General features: G+C 43.7%; 1 protein-coding gene and 1 pseudogene across 1 annotated transcript in view; both read left to right on the top strand.

Moving 5' to 3' along the window:
• Positions 1-26,662, top strand: part of LOC126482010 (venom carboxylesterase-6-like) — a 143,308-nt gene that overhangs the window by 94,719 nt on the left and 21,927 nt on the right. The gene's annotated exons all lie outside the window — the stretch shown is intronic.
• Positions 10,479-10,596, top strand: LOC126482802 (5S ribosomal RNA; annotated as a pseudogene).

The raw sequence follows: 26,662 nt of genomic DNA, 5'->3' as shown, positions 1-26,662 counted from the left end.
GGCAGGCCTTAGAAATTTTAATTGCTAATGTTTATACAAAAAATAGGCTTAATACCATCGATGTAGCTCGAAATGAATGATGACACCGCTATTGATGCCGTTCGTCTGTTCAAAACGTTTTACTCGACGAAGGCCTTGTTATTCTTCTTTTAGGAGAGCTTGTGAAAGAGTTGATTGTGAAATTGCGTACTAAAATACATTATACGGAAAATAAGCTATTGTTCTTAAAGTTGTAAACAACAAACGATGTATATTGCCAAAGGCAATTTTGTGCCACATATTAGGTACAATACAAGACAAAACTGATTAGAATTACAAAATCGTACCTCATCTCTGACATTCAGAATCTGGTTCTCAGTATTCATGTACTGCAGCAGACGCTGAACATGTGGCTTGGAATCAACGAGAACGTAAATACACTGACAGAGAAAAACCACAACACCAAGAAAGAGCTTTCCGACCTGAAAGAAAATTGGTAGGCTTGTTTCTACAGCTGAAAGATGATGGCTGTTCAGATTTCATACCAGTCGCTCAAGAGTGGCGTTAGTAGTACCACTGTGAGGATGCAAATAAGATTTGCTTTAAAGCGTTAGTGATCTGAAGTTAGTCGAGAATGCCTTTAAGGCGACAAGGATGCCATTATCAACTCCTCACTGAGTTTGAACGAGGTCGTGCACGAGAAGCTGGATGTTCCTTCTGTGATTCTGCAGAAAGACCTGGCAGGAATGTAGCCACTATACGTGACTGCTGGCAGCGGTGCTCACTAGAATGTACGGTCGCATAAAGAGCCGACTCTGGACGGCCACATGGCTTTACCGAGAGTGAAGACTATCGTGTTCGGCTTCAACTGCAGCAGCAATCTGAGCAGCAGGGGATCTGTTAGAAACTCAAGACCTCCTCGTCGGCCTGTCGAACTTTCAACAAATGTTTCAACAGGAATTGATGCATATCGCGATGGTCATGTGGCACTGAATTGTTTTGTTGAAAAAAAAAATCTCCATCTCGATATAATTGTGAACAGGTGCTAGAATTCGTTCCTGCAACATGGTAAGGTACTTCACACCTACTCTATTGTATGGAATTGGGGACCTATAAACGACGGAGAGCCTTCGTTCCTGCTGTAGCCCGCAGTTGTACACAACCCCACAACAAGCTACAGCAGTCCACTCACCCCACCGCCTCCCCACAGCGAACTCAGGGTTATTGTGCGGTTCGGCCCCCAGTGGTCTGCCCCCCCCCCCCCCCCCTCCCAGAACGTCGTGTAACTTCAATGATGTATGTTTGCGTGGTAGAGAGTTTATGGTGTACGCGTACGTGTACAAAGTGTTTGCGCAGCAATCGCCGACATAGTGTAACTGAGGCGGAATAAGGGGAACCAGCCCGCATTTGCCGAGGCAGATGGAAAACCGCCTTAAAAACCATCCACAGACCGGCCGGCACACCGGACCTCGATACTAATCCGCCGGGCGGATTTGTGCCGCGGACCGTCACGCCTTCCCGCCCGGAAAGCGGTGCGTTAGAGCGAACGGCTAACCGGGCGGGCTTCACACCTATTATTGTTCCTTTAGAAAGGAATGGCTCTGCAAGACCCGTGACAGCCATATCGCACCACAACCCAGAAGGGTCCACAGCTCGCTCTTCTGTAAGATGGTGATTATCTCTTGCCCAGTACATACAACTATAATGTCTAATGGATCCACTCAGTTTAAATGTCGTGTCATCAGACCAAAAAATGATATCGGGCAACTGTTTACTATCGTAAACGCATTCGCAAAATTCGAGGCGCTTATCCAAATCGTCCTCATTCATCGCGGGAAGCAGTTTGGGAATATAGGGTTTTGCACTTTGTTTGCTTTGACATGTGGTGAACGCTTGATATGCTTGCACCTCATTGATGCGCACCTTACCGTATGGACTTCTTTGGGGATCTTGTGAAAGCTTATACCACGGCTTCCATCCCCCGCCCCTCCCCTTTCGTTCACTACTGATTTCGTCCTGTCCCACCGGTCCTTCTTCAGATCATGCACGCTTACTTCTCTCCCAAATTTGTCGTTCATTTTCGGTATTGTTACACGTGACAGTCGTGCAGTATCATACTCTGTGCACCAACGTCTCTGTAGTTGTCTCTTGTTTCCACATTTCCAATTCTTGTTTCCACATTTCCAATAACACTTTAAAATCTATTTTCTTTGCTCTAAGAACACATTTCCACTCATCTTGTTATTTACGTTCAGTTACTGCCAACTGAAAATAAACAAAAGAAAACCAAACAAATGAATGACTCCATACACTGGTAATGAGAGTATGAAATAATCACAGTTAGACCAGGTTATCATGAACACTTCCTTAGTTAAAGTTCAAACAGTGTACAGTTCTTTGTGGGACATCCTGTGCTACAGGGTGGGTCACCTAACTCTTACACCGCCAATATTTCGGACGTGGAAGACACTATCGATAAGTGGTTTTCATAGAATTGAATTACAGGCAGTGGCACGTATTTGCAGCCAGTGCACAGATTATGAGACGTTGACAAAACTGCAGTTTTCTACAACAGTTACAATTTTTTAGAGGGGACAATGCCTATTGACAATAAAATCCTACAGGTAGCCTAATTGAGAATGCCAATGATGTTTGTTTCAAGAATCTGGTGCAAGTAGTTTACGAGTTATCGTACTATTAACATTGTAAACACCGACAGCTACAGCTGTTTGTCCCATCCTATTGCTTAGATTTTGGGTGACGACGTTATGTTTCTTTACACTGTGTTCACTGCGATTCCATTGCGACTGTCCGTCACTTACTGTGTGATAGCGGATGTAGTAAGACCTGGTTCTAAGGTGGTATTTCCCAAAGCGAAAAAAGCGGTCATGCTCATGGTTTGTGGCGATTATAGGAAGTATTCCGTTCTTTTGTGTACTGTATACTCTGAAAGATATTCCAATTAACGTCAACCTCTTCAAACAATTACAAATGATACGAAACGGCGTATTACTGCTACCTGCGATGAAATTTCCACTGAAATGATAAAACGTGTGCAGCAATCTTTGCATGACAGACTGCAAGCTTGTATTGACACTGGTGGTGGCCATTTTGAACAGGCTTTGAGGGTACAATTGTTCTTCAAGCGTCACACACCGCAGAGGTACTGCAATAACCTATGTTTGTCTTTCTTTTGTTCGAAGCAATGTCCCATTTAACAAGACGACACCACTAGGGACGTTTTAACATGCACATACGCGTCCATGTGAAATTCACATTCGTTTGTGCTACAATATGGAACAAACAACTGTCCGTGTTTACGACATCTAGTAAACTACTTGGATTAGACTCCCGCAACAAACACCACTGGTGTCCTAATTGAGTCTACTTTGATTCTGATAGAGCCAATGGGCATTTTTCCATTGAAATATTTGTATCTTTTGTAAATAAATACACATCTGAAAGTGATAACTCTCTTCGTATCCACAGGCGGACCCATAACAACCATTCCAATCTGTGAAATCCGCATATCAGTGGCGCCTTCCATTATCGAAATATTAGCGTTGCAAATTTTTGGTGATTCACGCGGTATGTAAGAATGAGCGGTGGGGAGAGTGTACCCAGATACACTGCCGGAACAATTGTAGAGATGTCTGTCAGCAGCATCAGTAAGATGTGTGACACCCTGACACCCGTCCCCCATTTGCGCCTCCCATGCACACACATAGGTACTAGTACACTCTTGAATTTGTTGTGGCGTGGAACCATCCTCAGAATGTCATGCTGAGGACCGTCTTTCCACACGGGGAGCACATGAATTGGCAGCTCATGAAGCTTGCTGGCTGGAGGGAGACTGGGAGAACCAATCTAGGATCCGTACGTTCCTCATGATGTTTGTGGAAAGAACTTTAGTGTAGTCATTCATTATCCCGCTGTAGTACATTAATTGATATCTTAGTCATGAAGATGTGATGACAGTGTTTACCATTCTTGTCACATACTGTTGAGCATTCAGCAGTCCTTATCAAATTTCCTGTTGTCATATCCAGTAGCTTCCCACAACATGATGGCAAGAATTGTATGGATCTCGAGTACAGCAACTTCCTGGTCCTTCACTACATCGTCTACAGGCATTCTGAAGTCGATGTGACCGCCACAAACAGAACCACTGAGCAGTACAGGATGCCTCTGAATGTATCAGTCGACTGTGGCTCTAGGCCCAGCAATTCCTTGTTGCCTGTGGTACGTTGTTGGCGGCAAGCGACGCAAGGCGTCTCCACCTCCTACCAATCCATTACAAACTGTTTGTGGCGAAATTATGTTTACACCATCTGCGCAGATATTGCCTATTACCATCCGTCAATCCGTCAGAGCAATTTCATCCGGAATCTTTTCACATGATGGGAGTGGGGAGTTGGATATTAATTCTAACGAGGTTAATTCCATTCATATTTATTAATTAAAGATTGAGCCAGAACAGCTGAAGCTCTTAATGGTGGCTGGCACGTGAGGCCCACTTGTTGCTCGGGATGTCAGAATGCGTATCCACCATCCTGGTTGTGGAGGGTTGGCTACGACAGAATCTCCATCGTAACGTCCCGGGAAAGCCCGAAAATACACTACTGGCCATTAAAATTGCTACACCAAGAAGAAATGCAGACGATAAACAGGTATTCATTGGACAAATATATTATACTAGAACTGATATGTGATTACATTTTCACGCAGTTTGGGTGGATAGATCCAGAGAAATCAGTACGCAGAACAACCACCTATGGCCAATAACGGCCTTGGTACGCCTGGGCATTGAGTCAAACAGAGCTAGGATGGCGTGTACAGGTACAGCAGCCCATTCAACACGATACCACAGTTCATCAAGAGTAGTGACTGGCTTATTGTGACGAGCCACTTGCTCGGCCACCATTGACCAGACGGTTTCAATTGGTGAGAGATCTGGAGAAGATGCTGGCCAGGGCAGCAGTCGAACATTTTCTGTATCCAGAAAGGCCCGTACAGGACCAGCAACATGCGGTATCCTGCTGAAATGTAGGGTTTCCCAGGGATCGAATGAAAGGTAGAGCCGCGGGTCGTAACACATCTGAAATGTAACGTCCACTGTTCAAAGTGCCGTCAATGCGAACAAGTGACCGAGACGTGTAACCAATGGCACCCCATACCATCACGCCGGGTGATACGCGAGTATGGCGATGACGAATACACGCTTCCAATGTGCGTTCATCGCGATGTCGCCAAACACGGATGCGACCATCATGATGCTGTAAACAGAACCTGGATTCATCCGAAAAAATGACGTTCTGCCCTTCATACACCCAGGTTCGTCGTTGAGTACACCATCGCAGGCGCCCCTGTCTGTGATGCGGCGTCAAGGGTAACCGCAGCCATGGTCTCCGAGTTGATAGTCTATGCTGCTGCAAACGTCGTCGAACTGTTCGTGCAGATGGTTGTTGTCTTGCAAACGTCCCCATCTGCGTCCCCTCGTATCACTGCTAGTGATACGAGGCCGTTGGGATTTGGGATCCAGCATGTTGTTGTTGTTGTGGTCTTCAGTCCTGAGACTGGTTTGATGCAGCTCTCCATGCTACTCTATCCTGTGCAAGCTTTTTCATCTCCCAGTACCTACTGCAACCTACATCCTTCTGAATCTGCTTAGTGTATTCATCTCTTGGTCTCCCTCTACGATTTTTACCCTCCACGTTGCCCTCCAATACTAAATTGGTGATCCCTTGATGCCTCAGAACATGTCCTATCAACCGATCCCTTCTTCTGGTCAAGTTGTGCCACAAACTTCTCTTCTCCCCAATCCTATTCAATACTTCCTCATTAGTTATGTGATCTACCCATCTAATCTTCAGCATTCTTCTGTAGCACCACATTTCGAAAGCTTCTATTCTCTTCTTGTCCAAACTATTTATCGTCCATGTTTCACTTCCATACATGGCTACACTCCATACGAATACTTTCAGAAATGACTTCCTGACACTTAAATCTATACTGGATGTTAACAAATTTCTCTTCTTCAGAAACGCTTTCCTTGCCATTGCCAGCCTACATTTTATATCCTCTCTACTTCGACCATCATCAGTTATTTTGCTCCCCAAATAGCAAAACTCCTTTACTACTTTAAGTGCCTCATTTCCTAATCTAATTCCCTCAGCATCACCCGACTTAATTAGACTACATTCCATTATCCTTGTTTTGCTTTTGTTGATGTTCTTCTTATATCCTCCTTTCAAGACACTGTCCATTCCATTCAACTGCTCTTCCAAGTCCTTTGCTGTCTCCGACAGAATTACAATGTCATCGGCGAACCTCAAAGTTTTTATTTCTTCTCCATGAATTTTAATACCTACTCCGCATTTTTCTTTTGTTTCCTTTACTGCTTGCTCAATATACAGATTGAACAACATCGGGGACAGGCTACAACCCTGTCTTACTCCCTTCCCAACCACTGCTTCCCTTTCATGTCCCTCGACTCTTATAACTGCCATCTGGTTTCTGTACAAATTGTAAATAGCCTTTCGCTCCCTGTATTTTACCCCTGCCACCTTTAGAATTTGAAAGAGAGTATTCCAGTCAACATTGTCAAAAGCTTTCTCTAAGTCTACAAATGCTAGAAACGTTGGTTTGCCTTTCCTTAATCTTTCTTCTAAGATAAGTCGTAAGGTCAGTATTGCCTCACGTGTTCCAGTGTTTCTACGGAATCCAAACTGATCTTCCCCGAGGTTGGCTTCTACTAGTTTTTCCATTCGTCTGTAAAGAATTCGTGTTAGTATTTTGCAGCTGTGACTTATGAAGCTGATAGTTCGGTAATTTTCACATCTGTCAACACCTGCTTTCTTTGGGATTGGAATTATTATATTCTTCTTGAAATCTGAGGGTATTTTGCCTGTTTCATACATCTTGCTCACCAGATGATAGAGTTTTGTCAGGACTGGCTCTCCCACGGCCGTCAGTAGTTCCAAAGGAATATTGTCTACTCCGGGGGCCTTGTTTCGACTCAGGTCTTTCAGTGCTCTGTCAAACTCTTCACGCAGTATCATATCTCCCATTTCATCTTCATCTACATCCTCTTCCATTTCCATAATATTGTCATCAAGTACATCGCCCTTGTATAGACCCTCTATATACTCCTTCCACCTTTCTGCTTTCCCTTCTTTGCTTACAACTGGGTTTCCATCTGAGCTCTTGATATTCATACAAGTCGTTCTCTTATCTCCAAAGGTCTCTTTAATTTTCCTGTAGGCGGTATCTATCTTACCCCTAGTGAGATAGGCCTCTACATCCTTACATTTGTCCTCTAGCCATCCCTCCTTAGCCATTTTGCACTTCCTGTCGATCTCATTTTTGAGACGTTTGTATTCCTTTTTGCCTGTTTCACTTACTGCATTTTTATATTTTCTCCTTTCATCAATTAAATTCAATATTTCTTCTGTTACCCAAGGATTTCTACTAGCCCTCGTCTTTTTACCTACTTGATCCTCTGCTGCCTTCACTACTTCATCCCTCAAAGCTACCCATTCTTCTTCTACTGTATTTATTTCCCCCATTCCTGTCAATTGCTCCCTTATGCTCTCCCTGAATCTCTGTACAACCTCTGGTTCTTTTAGTTTATCCAGGTCCCATCTCCTTAAATTCCCACCTTTTTGCAGTTTCTTCAGTTTTAATCTACAGGTCATAACCAATAGATTGTGGTCAGAGTCCACATCTGCCCCTGGAAATGTCTTACAATTTAAAACCTGGTTCCTAAATCTCTGTCTTACCATTATATAATCTATCTGATACCTTTTAGTATCTCCAGGGTTCTTCCATGTATACAACCTTCTTTCATGATTCTTAAACCAAGTGTTAGTTATGATTATGTTGTGCTCTGTGCAAAATTCGACCAGGCGGCTTCCTCTTTCATTTCTGTCCCCCAATCCATATTCACCTACTATGTTTCCTTCTCTCCCTTTTCCTACACTCGAATTCCAGTCACCCATGACTATTAAATTTTCGTCTCCCTTCACAATCTGAATAATTTCTTTTATTTCATCATACATTTCTTCAATTTCTTCGTCATCTGCAGAGCTAGTTGGCATATAAACTTGTACTACTGTAGTAGGCGTGGGCTTCGTATCTATCTTGGCCACAATAATGCGTTCACTATGCTGTTTGTAGTAGCTTACCCGCATTCCTATTTTCCTATTCATTATTAAACCTACTCCTGCATTACCCCTATTTGATTTTGTGTTTATAACCCTGTAGTCACCTGACCAGAAGTCTTGTTCCTCCTGCCACCGAACTTCACTAATTCCCACTATATCTAACTTCAACCTATCCATTTCCCTTTTTAAATTTTCTAACCTACCTGCCCGATTAAGGGATCTGACATTCCACGCTCCGATCCGTAGAACGCCAGTTTTCTTTCTCCTGATAACGACATCCTCTTGAGCAGTCCCCGCCCGGAGATCCGAATGGGGGACTATTTTACCTCCGGAATATTTTACCCAAGAGGACGCCATCATCATGTAATCATACAGTAAAGCTGCATGCCCTCGGGAAAAATTACGGCTGTAGTTTCCCCTTGCTTTCAGCCGTTCGCAGTACCAGCACAGCAAGGCCGTTTTGGTTATTGTTACAAGGCCAGATCAGTCAATCATCCAGACTGTTGCCCTTGCAACTACTGAAAAGGCTGCTGCCCCTCTTCAGGAACCACACGTTTGTCTGGCCTCTCAACAGATACCCCTCCGTTGTGGTTGCACCTACGGTACGGCCATCTGTATCGCTGAGGCACGCAAGCCTCCCCACCAACGGCAAGGTCCATGGTTCATGGGGGGGGGGGGGGGGGGGGGGGGATCCAGCATGGCGTTCAGTATTACCCTCCTGAACCCACAGATTCCATATTCTGCTAAGAGTCATTGGATCTCGACCAACGCGAGCAGCAATGTCGCGATACGATAAACCGAAATCGCGATTGGCTACAATCCGACCTTTATCAAAGTCGGAAACGTGATGGTACGCTTTTTTCCTCCTTACACGAGGCATCACAACAACGTTTCACCAGGCAATGCCGGTCAACTCCTGTTTGTGTATGAGAAACCGGTTGGAATCTTTCCTCATGTCAGAACGTTGTAGGTGTCGCCACCGGCACCAACCTTGTGTGAATGCTCTGAAAAGCTAGTCATTTGCATATCACAGCATCTTCTTTCTGTCGGTTAAATTTCGCGTCTGTAGCAAGTCATCTTCGTGGTGTAGCAATTTTAATGGCCAGTAGTGAATTACGATTAATCACTACAACAGTCTTGGTGATAAATTAGTACAGACCCTGAGCAATTTAATTTGCCCTTTAACGCATTTCCACTCAAAGCTCAGAATATTAATAAAATCTTTCCTTCAGTCAAAACAGTAACTACGCATGGAAAGAGAAAACTATGCAACCCACCTTAAATCTAATAACCACTACACTTGCGTACTGTCTAAGAATAGGCCATGGAATTGCAGATGCATCGGCCCCACCGTAACTGAGCAATGATTTAAGCTAAGATAACTGCTGTATCAACCAAATTTTGAAAAAGAATAACGTACTGTCAGTTATTGGATAACCCTGAAAATAACCAAAGATGCACTGGCAGACTAAAGCCCCCGAGAAGGAAATAAAATATGCTCCTCAACTAAAATACTATTCAAATACGATCGTTATGTCAGTTAAAATACAACTTAACATTGGGCTGATAATGGTAACTCGAGAAGTCAACGGCCTTAAGAAGGGTCGCACAGAATTGCTCTGTTGACACCGCACACTGCCAGCGCAATGCGGCATTACAACAGGCCCACAGGCGGCTTGGTATGGATCTGCCTCGCCACCTTGACTAAATACGTTGCTCAGCAATATGTTTTCACGTGCACGGTTACCTGCCGCTGTGCGTACTGTTGACTAATCAGATCACCTATGTGGTGTGGGTTAATCCCCCTTCAGCGCGACAGTACCCAGATCTAAAATTACAGTGCATCTGTAATTAAATAGCTAACTACAATTGTGCGCCACTACTAGATTCACGAAGGATTGTCATAACTTTTCTCGAGGACTCACCAGGCCACAGAAGACGGAACAGCTGTACAATACCACGACTTTTTAAGTCAATCAACAGGGCGGATGCCACTCGCGACCAAAATGTAACCATTTCAAAACACAATTCTATTCGCGGAATCGTCTGACCATCCAAAAACATAATTCATAACCGTAGCAATCCTTCCACACTGCAAGGTTCGCCGGCTCAAAACCAAACCTGGATCAAGTGATTACGCTCCACAAGACTTATTCTGATAACCGAACAGAAAACGATCACATCGATAAGCAAAAAAGCACAAAGCTTTGTTAGCGTGTATGTTTTCACAAACGCTGTAACACTTGGCTCCGACGGTCACCTACGCGAACTAAGCATTAGTCAACAGACCGTCGCCAGCAAAGCCTATTTGGCACCAGCTAACGTTGTTGTTAGATCAACGGCCTTGCCGCAGTGGTAACACCGGTTCCCGTCAGATCACCGAAGTTAAGCGCTGACGGGCTGGACTGGCACTTGGATGGGTGACCATCCGGTCTGCCGAGCGCTGTTGGCAAGCGGGGTGCACTCAGCCCTTGTGAGACAAACTGAGCAGCTACTTGATTGAGAAGTAGCGGCTGCGGTCTCGTAAAGTGGTATACGGCCCGGAGAGCCGCATGCTGACCACATGCCCCTCCATATTCGCTTCCAGTAACGCCAGTGGATGAGGATGACATGGCGGCCGATCGGTACCGTTGGGGCTTCCAAGGCGTGTTCGGATGGAGTTTAGTTTTTAGTTTTTTAACCTTGTTGTTGCAGTCAGTCCTTACTCTTATATTGTACACAGCAGCAGCGTAAAGCAGGGTTATTCTTCGCGGTGTTGTGCCATCCGGTGATTATCTTCGTGTAATTGGTGACTGAGTCGTAACTTGGTAAATTAAAAACGCTACTAACAACTTCGCCGACAAAGGTGTAACGATCTGAGAGCACACCACCGATCACTAGGAAGCAACAGCACAACTCACCGGATTGTACCTTTACCGTGCGAAGCAACTAAACATATCAAGCAGCAGTAATTAAGCTAGACAAGCAATGAAACCTTTTACCAATTCCAGGTTCCCAAATTACGACCATATCCTGCGGAATCAAACACATAACCCGGACTATGGCAAAGGCCGAAACTCGACATATTCATCGTGGAGCCTCTAGACAACGTTGTTATCGCACTCACCGACGGCATGCCACTAAGAGCCTCCCAGACAGCACTCCATGCCTCGTGACTCCTCCTAGCGTTGTCAGTACCACCCAATAACAGCGCGTGGGCCATCGCTGAGGAAGGTCGGCGAAATCAGAAGCAGTATTCAGTCGGTGGCTACGGCGTGAATTCAAAAGCGTCGGAGAGAAATCAAAGAGGAACACAAACCAGACATGTTATGATCTTCTCATCGTCTGCTCCTTGTGGAAGGAAGTTCCTTCTTTCCTTGCCACAGTGTTGTCTTGAATCCATCTCATCACCACTCGTTCTCTGTCTGCGCGATCTGTCGGTACGATGTTCCCACGTCCCTTATGCCAATGAAACTGCCTTTGCGCAAGTGCACGTCCTCTCGTTTTATTGTGTTACCATCTCCACAAGAAAGGTATCAGCAACGTTAAATACAGCCATCAGCCACTGTGTTCTATTATTCATCTGCAGGACTGACTTTTTCTTCATATCCCACCGGCACGTAAAGAGTATGGGTTTGGTAACATTCGACCCACACTTTCATTGTCTAACACTTTCTAGTTCCGTCATTGGCTATTTCTCACCTGTGGCGAGAAAATCCAAAGGGTAAGCATAAACTAACATCCAATTGGTTGTTAATTGCGCTTGCATGGTTGGAAAAGGTGCGTAAGAAGCAAGCGACTAAAATGTCCGATGTTACTGAGGCTCCCTCCATTTGTGAGATACGTTGTATCATACGCTTCGTGCAAATAGAAGGAATCAATGCTGATGAGACTCAGCTTCAGTTGTATCTTGTGTATGGGGAAGAGGATATGAGTTATGTGTTGTGAGGGAGTGGTGCAGAAAATCCAAGATGATCACACACATATACATAATGAATGTGGTCGGTGAGATATGAGTGATGCAAGTGAACGTGCTGAGTGTGAACGTGTTGCCAGATTTTCTGAAGATGTGTTTCTCATCTCATGGACAACCCTCTCTAACACTGTCATCCTTTCTAGCACCGTCACAGAGAGATTAGATTGTCATAAGTTTTGTGCATGGTGGATAACAAAACATCTGATGTCCACAAAACTGAATGAATAGGTTCGGTCTTAACATTCCTTCAGCGCTGCCATGAAGAAGGGGACGAATTTCTGTCTTAAATTATAAAATATCAGTAGTTGGTATTTTTTGTGATCTTTGCAAGGCGTTTGAGTCAATAGATAATGTTTCTCTCTTAGAAAAACGCAAGTGTAATGGAATTTATGGCTTTATGCACAGCTGGTTTGAATCGTATCAAACAGAATGCAAGAGGTTTTCCTGAATAAGTCAAACAATTTCAGAAGCGTAGAAAATTTTAGTGACTGGGTAGAAATCACAAAGGCAGACCTTAGGGTTCAATTTTGGGTCCACTCCTATTCCTTGTATATGTGAATTACCTTTCAATTAACATTCAACAAACTTAGTTGGTACTTTTGCAGACAATACTAGTATTATAATAAATTCCATTAGAGAGAAAGCAACAGAAGAAATGGTAAAGGATATTTACCAAAGAATTATGAAGGGATTTTCAGAAAACAGACCATCCATATATTCTGAGAAACTCACTATATTCGGTTGTGTACAGCAAAAAGTCATACCAACAACTGACGTAACAGATGAGCAGGAGTCAGTAAACAGGGTAGAGTACATCAAAATTTTGGGTGTACACACTGATGGATTGGAAGAAGCTTAATACTGAGCTTCTCAAGCAATTACGACCAGCTACTTTTGTTCTTCGCATAATTGCTAATCTTAATAACAGACGAATTAAAATGCTGTCGTATTTTACATATTTGCACTCAATGAATAGGATTAAAATATTATGTGTACAGTAATATTAACATTTATCGTGAGTATCTGTAAACTGACTCATTCGACATCATTTCGAGAAAAGAATCATTAAAATGATCTATGGCATACGTACAGTCGTGCTCAAAAGTATCCGAACGACCTGAATTGCATTTCGCCTGATTCGCATACAACCCTCATAACGCAGCTGTCTAGCAGGTCCTCTAATCGCTCCTCGGTACAGTCGTTTGACTATTGAAAATGGTCCCAACTAATCACCACTAGAAAACACTGCTCTGTATCGCAATAACTCAAGATGTCAAGTAATACCACGATACTACAAATATTAGGGAACCCCTTATCACAGTTAAGACTGTCCTTAAGGCTTGTAAGCTCACATTTATTACAATAAATGACATACCTGAAATGTTACCACTCTCATTATTACGTCAGATAGGTAATGCACGTAGTAAGTTCGTCGTACTCATGATTTCCTCTTCAAAGTAACATACAGCACTTATTATTTAACACAAAATGACATTGAAAATTTAAGTTTTTCACGAGCTGCTAGTTGAGAATATGTATGAATTTCAAATGACACGACGAACCGTCTCGTTCTGCATATGGATTCAAACCCAGGTCATGGAGACTAAGTAAAGATTTCGTGACTGACGGAAACTAACAGTCATTCCTGACTAGGCATGCAGATAGTGATATAGCTTGATTTTAGACAGTATCACTTAGGAAATATGAACTTTAAATTACATAACGTAAACACGGACACGAATTCCAACCCAGCATCTATTGTCCCTGTTAACGAACTACGAGAGATGTTAAATATAGCTTCTTCACAAGTAACTTACTTAAAATGCCGTGAGGTAAAGCTTTGTGTTGGACAGGGATTCTAACTCAGAATCTAATCGGATTGTTATCGAAGTACAATCAACTGTGACATATCGGATTTTTCCGGCAGTAGCAAGATGTTTTAACTGAAATGGCGAGACGAAACATTAATTTTTTTCCTACCCAGAACTCCAACCCAGGACCCATCACTGCTATATCCGAGAGAAAATTAACGTTAAATATGGGTTTGTTACACAAGCAGCGACATGTGAGCATGTTTAAACTAGAAATACTATGACGAAGAGTTCAGTGCTGACTGGTAATCGAGCTCCACGTATAGCTTTGTTGACTACACACATAGAGACGTCAGCTACCGAATTTTTCTCCACCGGCAGCTCGGAATAACATCCTTGAACTTACAGTGATCTCGCAAATAATTCTGTTTCTCACTGGGAGTCAAAAACGTCAGATATCGTTAGTTTTGACAACGAATGAAAATAAATTAAAAATCAAAATTATTATCCACCAGCAGATAGGTGTTCTCATGCTAGAGCTTGATAATACATAATGAAAACTTTAGTGCCGAGTCATGATTCGAACCCATTCACGAGCAATATGTGGAGATGTTGAGGAATCTGCAGTTTTGAACAAACAACAAATTGTAGTCGAGCTGTATTGTCACGAAGGGGTCAAATTTTGCGTTAAGGGCGGTCTGAGTTGCGTTCCCAGTTCAGAACCAATTTTATCGACATTCAGAAGCTGAATTACAAGATGGAATAAGTGTCCTGTGACCCTACATGCCGTTTGTTTCGTCACTAGAAATAAATAACTTGTTTAAGAAAGGTTACTGGTGATAGAGTTTCTACATGTCACCACTCCTGACTTTATTGTAATTCAACCTAATGTCTACTTGGTTGAGAAGGAATATCATGTTTAATATGAATTTCAGACCACAATGCCATTATATGTTCTTCACTTCGCGTAGCCAGAAGAAAACAGGCTCTGTCTCTCCCTATCAAAAATCATCGGCAGAAGTCGGAATTGAACCCAGACCATGAGTATATGAATCTACCAGCAATCCAACAGGACACTAAATCCGCTTCTCTGTAGCTTAATTTTCTATTGTAACGCCTTTGGGCCACACTGGATGAGTATTCAGACACACAGGCTCCCTCTAGTGGTTTTCAGCATGTTCAGTACATTCATTTACTTGGTTGCCCGAATCACCATGAACTAACTGCCTTGGCTACCCAGTACATACATTCGACTCTATTTTGTAATCACCGAAATAAAATCACGTAACTGCCACCTACAAAGAACTGCCAACAGTGTAGGATGCAGAAATTTAAATAGGAAGTGTTCCTTTCCACTTGAGCTACTCTATTGCGCTATCTGTTTGTTGAAAACGTCGTGCAGTGCAAAAGAAAAGCTGTAACTGTCTGTCTCTCAGAAGTCTACATCCGGTCATATGCATTATCTCATAAAACTGTGGAATGCGGAATTTCTGGAGGAATTGTTGTCGGCGTCTGGAGGAGATCTGGCGCCGGTTGAGCTAGTAGTGTAATGGTAACTTCAAATGGCTCTGAGCACTATGGGACTTAACATCTGTGGTCATCAGTCCCCTAGAACTTAGAACTATTTAAACCTACCTAACCTAAGGACATCACACACATCCATGCCCGAGGCAGGATTCGAACCTTCCAGACTGAAGCGCCTTTAACCGCACGGCCACACCGGCCGGCGTAATGGTAAGTGTAGTGCGCCATAAACAGTACGTAGCGAGTTCAAACATATTCACTGCTACATTTTTTTAAAAACGCACTTCTGCTGTCTGCGGAAGTTATCAATTTAATGGAACTTTGAACATAATTTCCTTCACTTCTTAATCCAAAATAGTTGCATGTGGAAAACTACTGCGACATTTTGTTCATTTCAGGTTTAATAGACGGTCAGGCAGCAGATGCATCTCGAAACTTATGTATTATGAACGGGGAGAGCGCATCGTGCCAAAATACGTCATAAAAGTATTTTCTACATTAGTTGTCGTGTGGTAGTGGCATTTTATTCTTCTTCAAACCTTGTTTGAAAGCTTTAACTCAGAACAAGTTTTCTACATGCATGTAATCAATAAACTGCATGTGCATTGTCAGATACCATCAGAGAATTCGAATATATCGTTGATGATTAATTTCTCTCTCATGTTTACTATTATTTAAACAACACTAAAAGAAACCATACGAAAATTGTGCACTGTATTATAAGAAATGAAATAAAACTACCCACGATAACCTTACGACGAAAGTCTGTTTTAATAGAGCTGAGTATCTGTACACAAGCGAGCCTCTATCGATCCAAATTGGTGAAATACTACTCACTTAGATTTCGATTGGGTCTGTTTTTCATCAGTATGCTGTCTCAGACTCAAGAGGTATGCAAATGTAGCATTTCATAAATAAAGTTATATATTCCTAGAAACCCAAAATTTGCTTGTCAGCAACGGAAAGATGTATTACCTGTTCTGCAGCATTGTACGTTTTTCACCATTGCACTATGAGCCGAAAGTATTTTCATGCATATTCCTTATCGATGTTTGATCTGACTGCTTGTAGCTCTTTCAGAGAAGGGATAAAAACGTCACACTCAGCGAGACTGGAACCGCGAACCAGAACACATGCTTTTTCACATGTCAGTATGTTGCCACAGAGCTAACGAAGATGTATGTGTCTGAGGTTTCTATTACGAGACCAATAGTGACTAGAACTCGTAAATCGCTATTTGAAGGACAAGATTGGTTGCGATTTCCATGTACAACGAATTTACAGGGCTGAAAACCGTAAATTTACAATCTTTTGTTACACCTCAAGCGATAATAACTCAGATTATTCAATGGAAATGACAGAAAAATCAAGTGAACTTTGAGGCTTAATTCCGTGCACACCAGGAAGTAACTCGTCGATCACAGCGTTGCCAAATATACCTTGCCTTGTTGTCAAATCTCAGTTACAGTACCAGCAGGAAGAAGACGAACCGATGACACGGCAGGTCGAGTTCGCGATGCCGACGAGCGAGGACGATGCGCGCGCGGCCGGGCAGCCGCCTCGGACTCGCTGGAGTCGGCCGCTGGTCGGTCGGTTGGGCCTGGCCCGCCGGACGCTCCAGCGGCCGCTCCACACAGGACGGATCCCAGGTTGACGACCCAGGCTACGGCACTAGTTCATGACAGGAGAGAACGACGATCGACAGGCGCTATTCGACAGCAGAAAACTACACACCACACGACGAAACCGTATTCGGACGTCGGCCATACATCACATCACGACGGACGCAGCAATGAAGACGACCGCCAGGACTACGCCAGAAGGCTCGATATAAGTCGGGAGGAGGACAAAGAAACGCTGAAGGACATACAACGCCTTATCCGCTATTCACGGGAAACGCAAGAGCAGGATACCGACACCTGTCTGGCATCTCCATCTGTGGACTCAGAAGTCGAATCACAGCACTCCCACCAAACGGTCGACGACGCGGAGATGGCAGCGGCCTTTCCAGCAGACAACGACAACGACTCCCTACACGCAGAGGGGGACTTTACGCTCGTACACAACAAACGGCGCAGAAGCAACGCATTAGCCAAGGACTTAGCCAACCCGGCTAAGAGACGAATGGAGACCATCCCGACAACGAACCGATTCGCCCCACTGACACCTCAAGCTGCGCCTCCATCAACCACCAACAAGCCGCAGGCACAAACTTCTAATGCCGCAGAAGCCGTGGACAGAGACAAGAATGTGCTTCGCAAAGTGCCCCCAGTCACAATTTATTACACAAAGGATTACGTTCACCTCAATGAAACGCTCAACGGACTTCTTGAGGGCAACCTTAAAGCTATATACCAAAAGGAACGCATCAAATACCACTTTGAGTCCTTCGAAGACCAAAGGCGTGCAATAAAATTCTCCACGAACAACAACTTCTCCTATTTTACACATCAAGCACCAGACGACAGGGAACTGAAAGTAGTTGTCAAACGCCTTCCGGCGGAAGTTACCGAAGAACAACTTTACTATGCCCTCAAGGAAAAAGGCTTCAAAGTGCTACAAGTCTACCAATTTAAGGAACGCGACGAGAAGACGAAACAATTGATACCGCAACCTGTGTACCGAGTCACCCTCCCATCCGGAAAAGACAGTGACAAGATGTCAAATACCTGCTCTACACACTAGTGATAATCGAAACCTATAATAGTAAAGAAGGACCAGTCCAGTGCCGACATTGCCAACGTTTCGAGCATACAGCGAACTATTGCAGCATGCCAGCACGCTGCGTCCGCTGCGGTGGATCCCATAAATCATCGAATTGTACCCATCCTAGGACGGGGCCCCCAAAGTGCGCCAATTGTGAACAAGAACATCCAGCGACCTTCCGTGGCTGCCCCAAATTTCAAGAACTCCTACGGAAATATACTAGAAGAACACCAAAGAAGTCGACCCCACAACAGCCTATAATTTTTACGAACTCGGCCATGGCAGCGATTCCGGCCACCCAACAACAAGCGGCACCTCTCCCTGTGGAAACAATCGCCTCTCGACCACAGCCGGCACCCAGAGTGACTCTACGACAGACAAGACAACAGCGCTCGTACTCCGAAGCACTACATGCCCATCCGCCGACTCCAACACCAGCGGAGACGTCATCTGCCTGGTCGACCACCTTTACACCAGCTTTAACAGATATTCTTCAACTACTCACCGCCCTCCAGCAGAAGCTGACGTCTATCCTCTCGCTTGTAGAAAGCGTACTGACAGCTTTTCAAACACCCTAAATGGATAGACGGCATCACGCGAGGAATCTTACCTTCTGCATTTGGAATGCCAACGGCTTGAAACTGAAGAAAATAGAATTCACGGACTTCTTACATCGCCACAAGATAGACGTAGCATTTGTCTCCGAAACACATCTCCGCGAGTCAACCGACCTCCGCTTGAGGAACATGCACATCTACCGGACTGACAGATGGAACCAACGGGGTGGAGGGACCGCAGTTCTGATCAAAAAATGTATTCGTCACCACCAAGAACGTTTACCCCAACTCCAGACTTTAGAGGCCACGGCAGTAACAATCCACACGACGCTCGGAAACATTACCTGTATTGCGGCTTACCTTAGCCCAAAGAAGCCTCTCCATCCAGAAGATCTTTACTCCGTTACAGAGGGTTACGACAAGATCCTCCTTGGAGGGGATCTTAATAGTAAACATGTTGCCTGGAATTCCCGTAAGACTAACCCAAAAGGACATATGTTGTTTGCACTGGCTGAGAATTTACATGTTTCCGTCCATGGACCACGGGAACCGACGAGGATACCTTACGTCCAGACACAAGACGCTGATGTTCTAGACATCGCCATAATCAAGAACATCAACCCGAATCTCCATCTACGGACGCTGGATGATCTTTCGTCGGACCACAGACCGGTGTTAGGACTCATAGAGAGGGCTACTTTGCAACTCCCACTGCCGACGACAAGAACTTACGATTGGCAGCAGTTCCAAGCGTACCTCAACAACAATGTGCGACCAACCCAGGTTGTTACTACCAGAGAAGTGATTGATGTGGTAGTCGCAGTACTCACGAAGAAGATTACCAGTGCGAAACAACGAGCACCTGCAACCAGAAGTCAATTATGACGAATTTCCACCACCACTGCAGGAGCTTAAGACAAGGTGCAATCGCTGTCGGAAACGATGGGTCCGTTACCGCCATCCGGACGATAGACGGGAAACTTACAGACTAACCCGAGAACTCCGGCGGAAGGTTCAGGACTGGAAGCAACACACGTGGGAACTCAAAATGGACAACTTTCTATTACGCACCAAAGATGAATGGCGAATAGTTAAAAGTCTCAGACAGCAACAGCCCCCAAAAAGGGCAATTCGAGGACCCCATGGCCTCTTGTACGACTCACTGGCGCAGACGGAGCTGTATGCGGATACATACCAACAACAGATGACTACGCCCCCCACGGAGGATGGAGATGATGCACTCCACCGTGCAGAGGAGGCCACAGCGGCGGAATGGGAAGCTATTCGGGACGCCCCGACTAACACTATGCCCTGGCTGACAACGCCGGAGGAAATTCGGAGGATTATCAAGTATAGCAAACACACCTCACCTGGAGCAGATAGAATCAGCATTACGGAACTGAAACACCTCCCGCGAAAGCCTGTTGTGCTTCTCACCCGGATAGTGAACGGGTGCCTCAGGACTGGATACTTCCCAGAGGCATGGAAGATTGCCAGAATAGTGCCAATACCAAAACCGGGCAAGGATCTCTCACACCCTGACAGCTACAGACCCATAAGTTTACTGCCGACGCTGGGAAAGGTACTGGAACGTGTCCTACTGAAACGCATGCTGGACATCCTTGTGGCACACAACATCATCCGACCGGAGCAGTTTGGCTTCCAGGCGAAGCTATCGGCTGAGTTACAACTACTGTGCATCACGGAATCTATCCAAGACAATTTCAACAAGAAACGACATACTATTGGAGTCTTTCTCGATATAGAGAAGGCTTACGATAAAGTATGGCGACGCAATTTGATCGTCAAGCTCCGACGTACTACTCCCCTACCAGACTGCTATTTAAAACTTCTCGACAATTTTCTTCAGGATCGCAGATTATATGTTCGCATTGATGACAAGAATTCAACAACACGGCCTGTCCTTGAAGGACTTCCACAAGGATCGGTCATCTCTCCACTGCTGTTTAATTTATATATTAACGACCTCCCGACGGTGCCACATGTTATTGCCAGTTTCTATGCCGACGACACAGCGCTCCCGACTGCAGGCACCAGAATGGACCACCTCGTCACACGGATGCAGCGCCAACTAGATTTAGTGGACCACTGGACCCACATGAACAAAATAACGGTCAATGCGGAAAAAACCAAAGTTATTGTCTTCACACGTCGGAGACCCATCGTCAATGACCGCCTGCGGATATCAGACCAGCCACTCCCCTGGGCAACAACTGTAAAATACCTGGGAGTGCATCTAGACGCCAAACTGTTGTATAGTCATCACATTATGGAGAAGAAGACGTCTGGCCTCAAAATGCTGGCAGCTCTCGTCCCCTTTCTGAAGAGCTCATACCTCAGCCAACGCACGAAACTCCAGTTGTACCATGCCACAGTCGAACCATCTATTTTGTATGGATCGACCTCTTGGGGTACTACGTGTGCCACTAACTACAAGAAGTTACAGGTTGTACAAAACAGATGCCTACGATGGATCACAGGAGCCCAATGGTGGATCCGAAATCATGACATTCATCGAGCCTTAAGCGAATCTTACCTCTCAGACAAGGTCAAGGAGAAGGCACGAACCTTATTTCGGAAGTTGGACATGATACGTGACAGTACACCACAACTCACCACAGTAGGTGCGGTAGAACCCTTACGCAACCACAAATATAAAGTACCGAAGGCGATAGTATTTGAGCCTTCGTAAATGATATCCCTACGTAATTCTCCATAATTTAAGGACATATCGTCCTTTAGCACTTCTACATACATGTTTTCAAACACACACCAAAAGCAGCGAGTTAAAGGACCCTTCTGTGTGCCCAAACTAAAGCTGAAAGAAGAATAAATAAATAAAGAGAAAATTTTTACCCCTTCCATTCCCTACAGAAGTAAAAATCAACGAAGTTGATCAGACTTCAGCACCACCACACACAAAAATAACAAAAAAAAAAACAAAGAAAAAACGAACCGATGAGTTCCTACAGAGGGCTGGGAAGTGACCATAGCTGGCATCTCAAAGAAGCGGCTGGCTCGGCCTGGAATACGTAATGCGTCTGATTCGCATTTCTGTAACTAGGTTTAGCGGCTGGAGCATAGTTACTAATAATACTCAGAACTGAGTGTAAACTAAGCATCATAAATCAACAACTCTCACAGTTGTTTTTATATTTCTTACGTAAAAGGGTACTCAAAACTAAGAAACTCATTCATGGACGTTTTCGTGCCGGCCAATAGTCGAGCACAACAAACGAATAAAAATAAAAATTAATGTTTGTGTGTGTGTGTGTGTGTGTGTGTGTGTGTGTGTGTGTGTGTGTGTGATCTAATCTAATCATATTGCTGACTAGCCATGAAGAGTCATGAATTGCCGAAATTTTCGCCAATATCAGTAACCAAATCTAAACTTGAAAATAAGAGACCAGAGTTTTTGTAATAAACCGGAACTCCTATCAAGACCCTTTCGTCTCTGTTAACTAACCACGAAGGATGTCTGACATACCTTCACTCAGAAGTAACAGAGTGTGCATGCATTTAAAGATGAAGCGCATCATGTGAAGTTCTGTGACGGAAATATGAACCCAACACGTTATCGGATTGTTAACTAAGTAAAATCAAATGTTATGTATAGGTTTTTCCTACCGACTACTAGGTGATTGAATCTAAAATGAGGATACAATTTTTTGTGCCGTAGCGACAATCTAACTGTACACCTACCGTCCTTCTTTATCATCCACGAATATAGCTTAAGTACCAATTGATTACTCACCAACAGTAAGATGTGTGCGTGTTTGACAGACAGAAATAACGAGACCTATTGGGAACGTTGGCAACACATGAACAGACGTTAAAAATGCATGTTAATTTTCTCTATCAGGCTGGTGTGCACCTGACAGGGCTTGAAATGAAATTATGAATATTTTTGTACTGGGTCAGTATTCACACCCATATACTTACCTTTGGAGGAGACCCAGAGAAGATTGCAGTCTTGGGAAAAGGAACGAAATGACTGAACTATACTGTTCCGAGACATTCAGATCCTCAAGAGAGGAGATACGAGTTAAAATCTCAGTCGAGCAACAAAATTTTTCAGCGTCTGTAGATCAATCAAGTGCAAGTAAAATAAGAGCCCTGTTCCTTTAAATGCCTATCGGTTCATCAAATAAAATATAATTTTCTAATGTAAGTGAGTTTACTGGCGACAGTATTTCTGTTTACCATGACTTCCGCCTATGTCATTTCCCAACGTAAACCGGCTCTGCCCTGTTGGTAATGAAGAAACGTGATGTTTAATGCGGAATCTGGATTATAACGTCGTTCTCTTGAGGTCTTTCTTCATTTACTTGCTCCTAGAAATGACTGTCGAATAATGCCAAACCAAAAGCCATGGGATCTTACTGCCTTGCGATATACGTCGTTGTCAGTTCTTCCATATGATTTAGTCGACGTGACCTGTTTTAAGTTGTGTATGAAGCAGAATGTTTACAAAATCAATAGTTTTCCTTTGCAATAAACAGAAGATTTTCATTCTAAACTATCAAAGTTTAAAATTTTTGCAATATTTGTTTAAAAAATTACTCTGAGCACTATGGGACTTATCTTCTGAGGTCATCAGTCCCCTAGTCCTTAGAACTATTTAAACCTAACTAACTCAAGGACATCAAACACATCCATGCCCAAGGCAAGATTCGAACCTGTGACCGTAGTGGTCGCGCGGTTCCAGACTGTAGCGCCTAGAACCGCTCGGCCACAATATTAGTTCAAGTTTAATATTAGCTTCTGTCGTGTGGGAAAGTATTTCACTGTTGCAAGACCCGCATCCGTCCCATTGACCTTACACTTAGTCGCTGACCATAAATTCTAGGTCAAAGTGACACCAAATTAAGTAACCTAATGTAGCGAAGACTGTTTGCCAGTGCTCTTTCTCACCGGAAAATACGCAATTAACCCATTGGGCTCCATAAGTACACTGTAACAGTAATTTCTGTGTGTATTCAATGCATACGAATAGTATAATTTAGTGACGCTCTCTCTTCCACTTCTGTATGCAATATGCTTTATCTGAACGGCCCCTTTATTATTACAGGCCCTGGGCAGTGCAACATCATCTTGACAACAGTAATGTGCTTTTGCTGACAACCTCACTGTTTGTTTTACCTGATTTTGTGATCATTTAAATGAAACAAATTGACCTTCCAGTGTACGTTTTTTCTCATACGACGCATAATGGCAATGAAGATTGAGGCATCAAAGAGAGACGATTTATGTTGTTTAATTTTTCACGTTTTCTGTTTATGCCAACTTGAAGGCACTATATTCAATTCAGTTCTCCTTACTTTGGTGCTGGGTCGCTCAACTGCAAACGCAGGCACAAACAAGAGATCCTTAATTTTAATGCCAAGTAGAAACCACAGTGGTGGCTACATGGCGGCAAAGTGATAAACAGCAAGACTACGAGTACGAAGGTCTCGGCTTCGATCCCTGGTTAGTCTAACGAATTTTATCTCCCATTTTACACTTATTTCCCCTAGGGCAGTGTTTGTTGATGTGAAAAATGCCGAGCTGCACTGTGGTCCGAAAGCCACGTGAAACTGTAGGTTCCCCTATTAACTGTCTAGGCTCGTCAACTCAAAGGTCGGTGTAAAAGCAACAGCATACCACTTCCTACACCATTCTGCCTATTAAAGCACTGTGGTGTTCCAACCAGTCTCCTAACTGATGACTGCATTACTTTGCTATGGGTTCCAAAGTTAATGATATTCAGGTTATTAACATTTTTGTGTTTTCATGCTGTAGCTTTGATACCAGTAAACGTAAGTAACCGGCCGAGCACTGTCACCGTTCGAATTGTCAAGGTGGTAGACGACGATGCTGTCGACCCCAGTTTCAATCTTGTTCATGTCTATGTTTCAGTCGAATACCCCTTTGTGCCTTTTTGTGTATTTCAAGATATACTTTTATACACTTGGTAGGCATCCACATTGATATCTGATAGAGCTGTACTAAGCAACATGAATCAGATATGTTTTCCGAGCAATATATCAGACAATACGTCAGTGCAGTGAGATTTCGTTTGTGTGTTGCGCATGGTGCAAGAATATTTGTGTTTTGCTCGCTTCTGTGATAGGTTTCACCCCACTGAATGCACGCAAGCTCACGAATAGAGTATCAGTAGTTGGAATTACGCAATAATACGCTTAAAAGGTGTATTTTTGCATTATATAACCCGATGAAAATAGATTATATGCTTACTTGCTTATTACTCGCGCTTCTTAATGCTTTTCTCAATAAATTAAAATAAAAATAAAAACAAAAAGAGAGAATGAGAGACAGAGAGTGAAAACAGAAACGTATTTCAAATATCAGCTCGGTGACGCCATGTTCGTCTCGTGATGTAAAGCAAGGATAGTTGATAGGTAATACCTCGTTGTACTAGCGATATGTATGGCTACAGGGTTCTCTCTTTTCTCCCTGCAAACAACCAGAACAGAATTCAGTAACGAAGTGGTAAGAACACCTATGCAGTGCGCCAGTTAAACACTCAGCTTTTCTTGGTTGTTTTGTTAATTGTTAACAAAAAAATGGCTCAAATGGCTCTGCGCACTATGGGACTTAACATCTGATGTCATCAGTCCCCTAGATCTTAGAACTACTTAAACCTAACTAACCTAAGGACATCACACACATCCATGCCCGAGGCAGGGTTCGAACCTACGACCGTAGCGGTCACGCGGTTCCAAACTGAAGCGCCTAGAACCGCACGTCTACACCGGCCTGCCAATTGTTAACAATTGGCTGTAATGCAGTAAACTTCCTTGATTACTGATTTGTTACTACTGCCTTTGTTATTGTTATTCTTCACCTCACAACAACTTTCCTATCACTCATTGCTGCCGATGCACGTAACGAATGGATCAGGATGAATGGAATGAGGGATGTTTCGTCACGGAGAATATACACATTTATCTCGGCGTCTTGTGTTCAGGGTAATATGAAAATCTCAATAACAGCAGATGGCAACGGGATGCCGGTGATGCAGGCAATAACACCCAACTATTTCTGTCCACTTAACACCATGACGACAGACAAATTGGCGCGTCAATGTATTTCGATTATACTTCATTAGCCTTCTTGCGACCTCGTTCAATTTCTTCCCTTCTGGTTGTTTTAAATGTATTGATTATTACGTGGCATAGAATAATTAGTTAACTGTGTTTCTTGTAGCTTCCACTCCCACCAATATTTTTCTACATTCTCGTGCAATTGATGAAATTCTAGCCGGCCGGTGTGGCCGTGCGGTTCTAAGCGCGTCAGTTTGGAACCGCATGACCGCTACGGTCGCAGGTTCGAATCCTGCCTCGGGCATGGATGTGTGTGATGTCCTTAGGTTAGTTAGGCTTAAGTAGTTCTAAGTTCTAGGGGACTGATGACCTCAGTAGTTAAGTCCCATAGTGCTCAGAGCCATTTGAGCCATGAAATACTACTTGTATGATAACAAGACTGCACATAGATGCAATCGATTTCTAGGTGCAAAGCGTTTATTATCTAACTTTTCGTCACAGGTGGGTAAAGTTGATTTCCAAAGACATTTTATAGTACTGAAATAATCTTTTGTCACAAAGTAACAGGGTAAGTGTTTTATTCGTATATATTTTATGGGAAACGATAATCGTGATGGAAGTTTATACACCTGAATGTTTGACGCAACTGGTAGGAGAAAACGTTGCATATTAACCAAACCCCGCGCCTCCTCACCGTATCCTCCTATTACACGAGCACGGCATTCTCCTCGCATACTGCTTCAGAGCTGTTCCTAGCACAACTGAGAATTGGCAACATCGTCACAAAAATTTGGCAACACTGTGACAGTGCAATCACTTCCACGTATGGTACTGAATTGACTCGCTAAATTCGCTTGATATTCCCTTTCCATTTGAATGACTCGTGCTTTATAACCCC

The sequence above is a fragment of the Schistocerca serialis genome, chromosome 5 (genome assembly GCF_023864345.2).
Source record: "Schistocerca serialis cubense isolate TAMUIC-IGC-003099 chromosome 5, iqSchSeri2.2, whole genome shotgun sequence".
Lineage (NCBI taxonomy): Eukaryota > Metazoa > Arthropoda > Insecta > Orthoptera > Acrididae > Schistocerca > Schistocerca serialis.
Note: the sequence above shows the minus strand (reverse complement) of the source record. Positions and strands in the feature narration are given on the sequence as shown.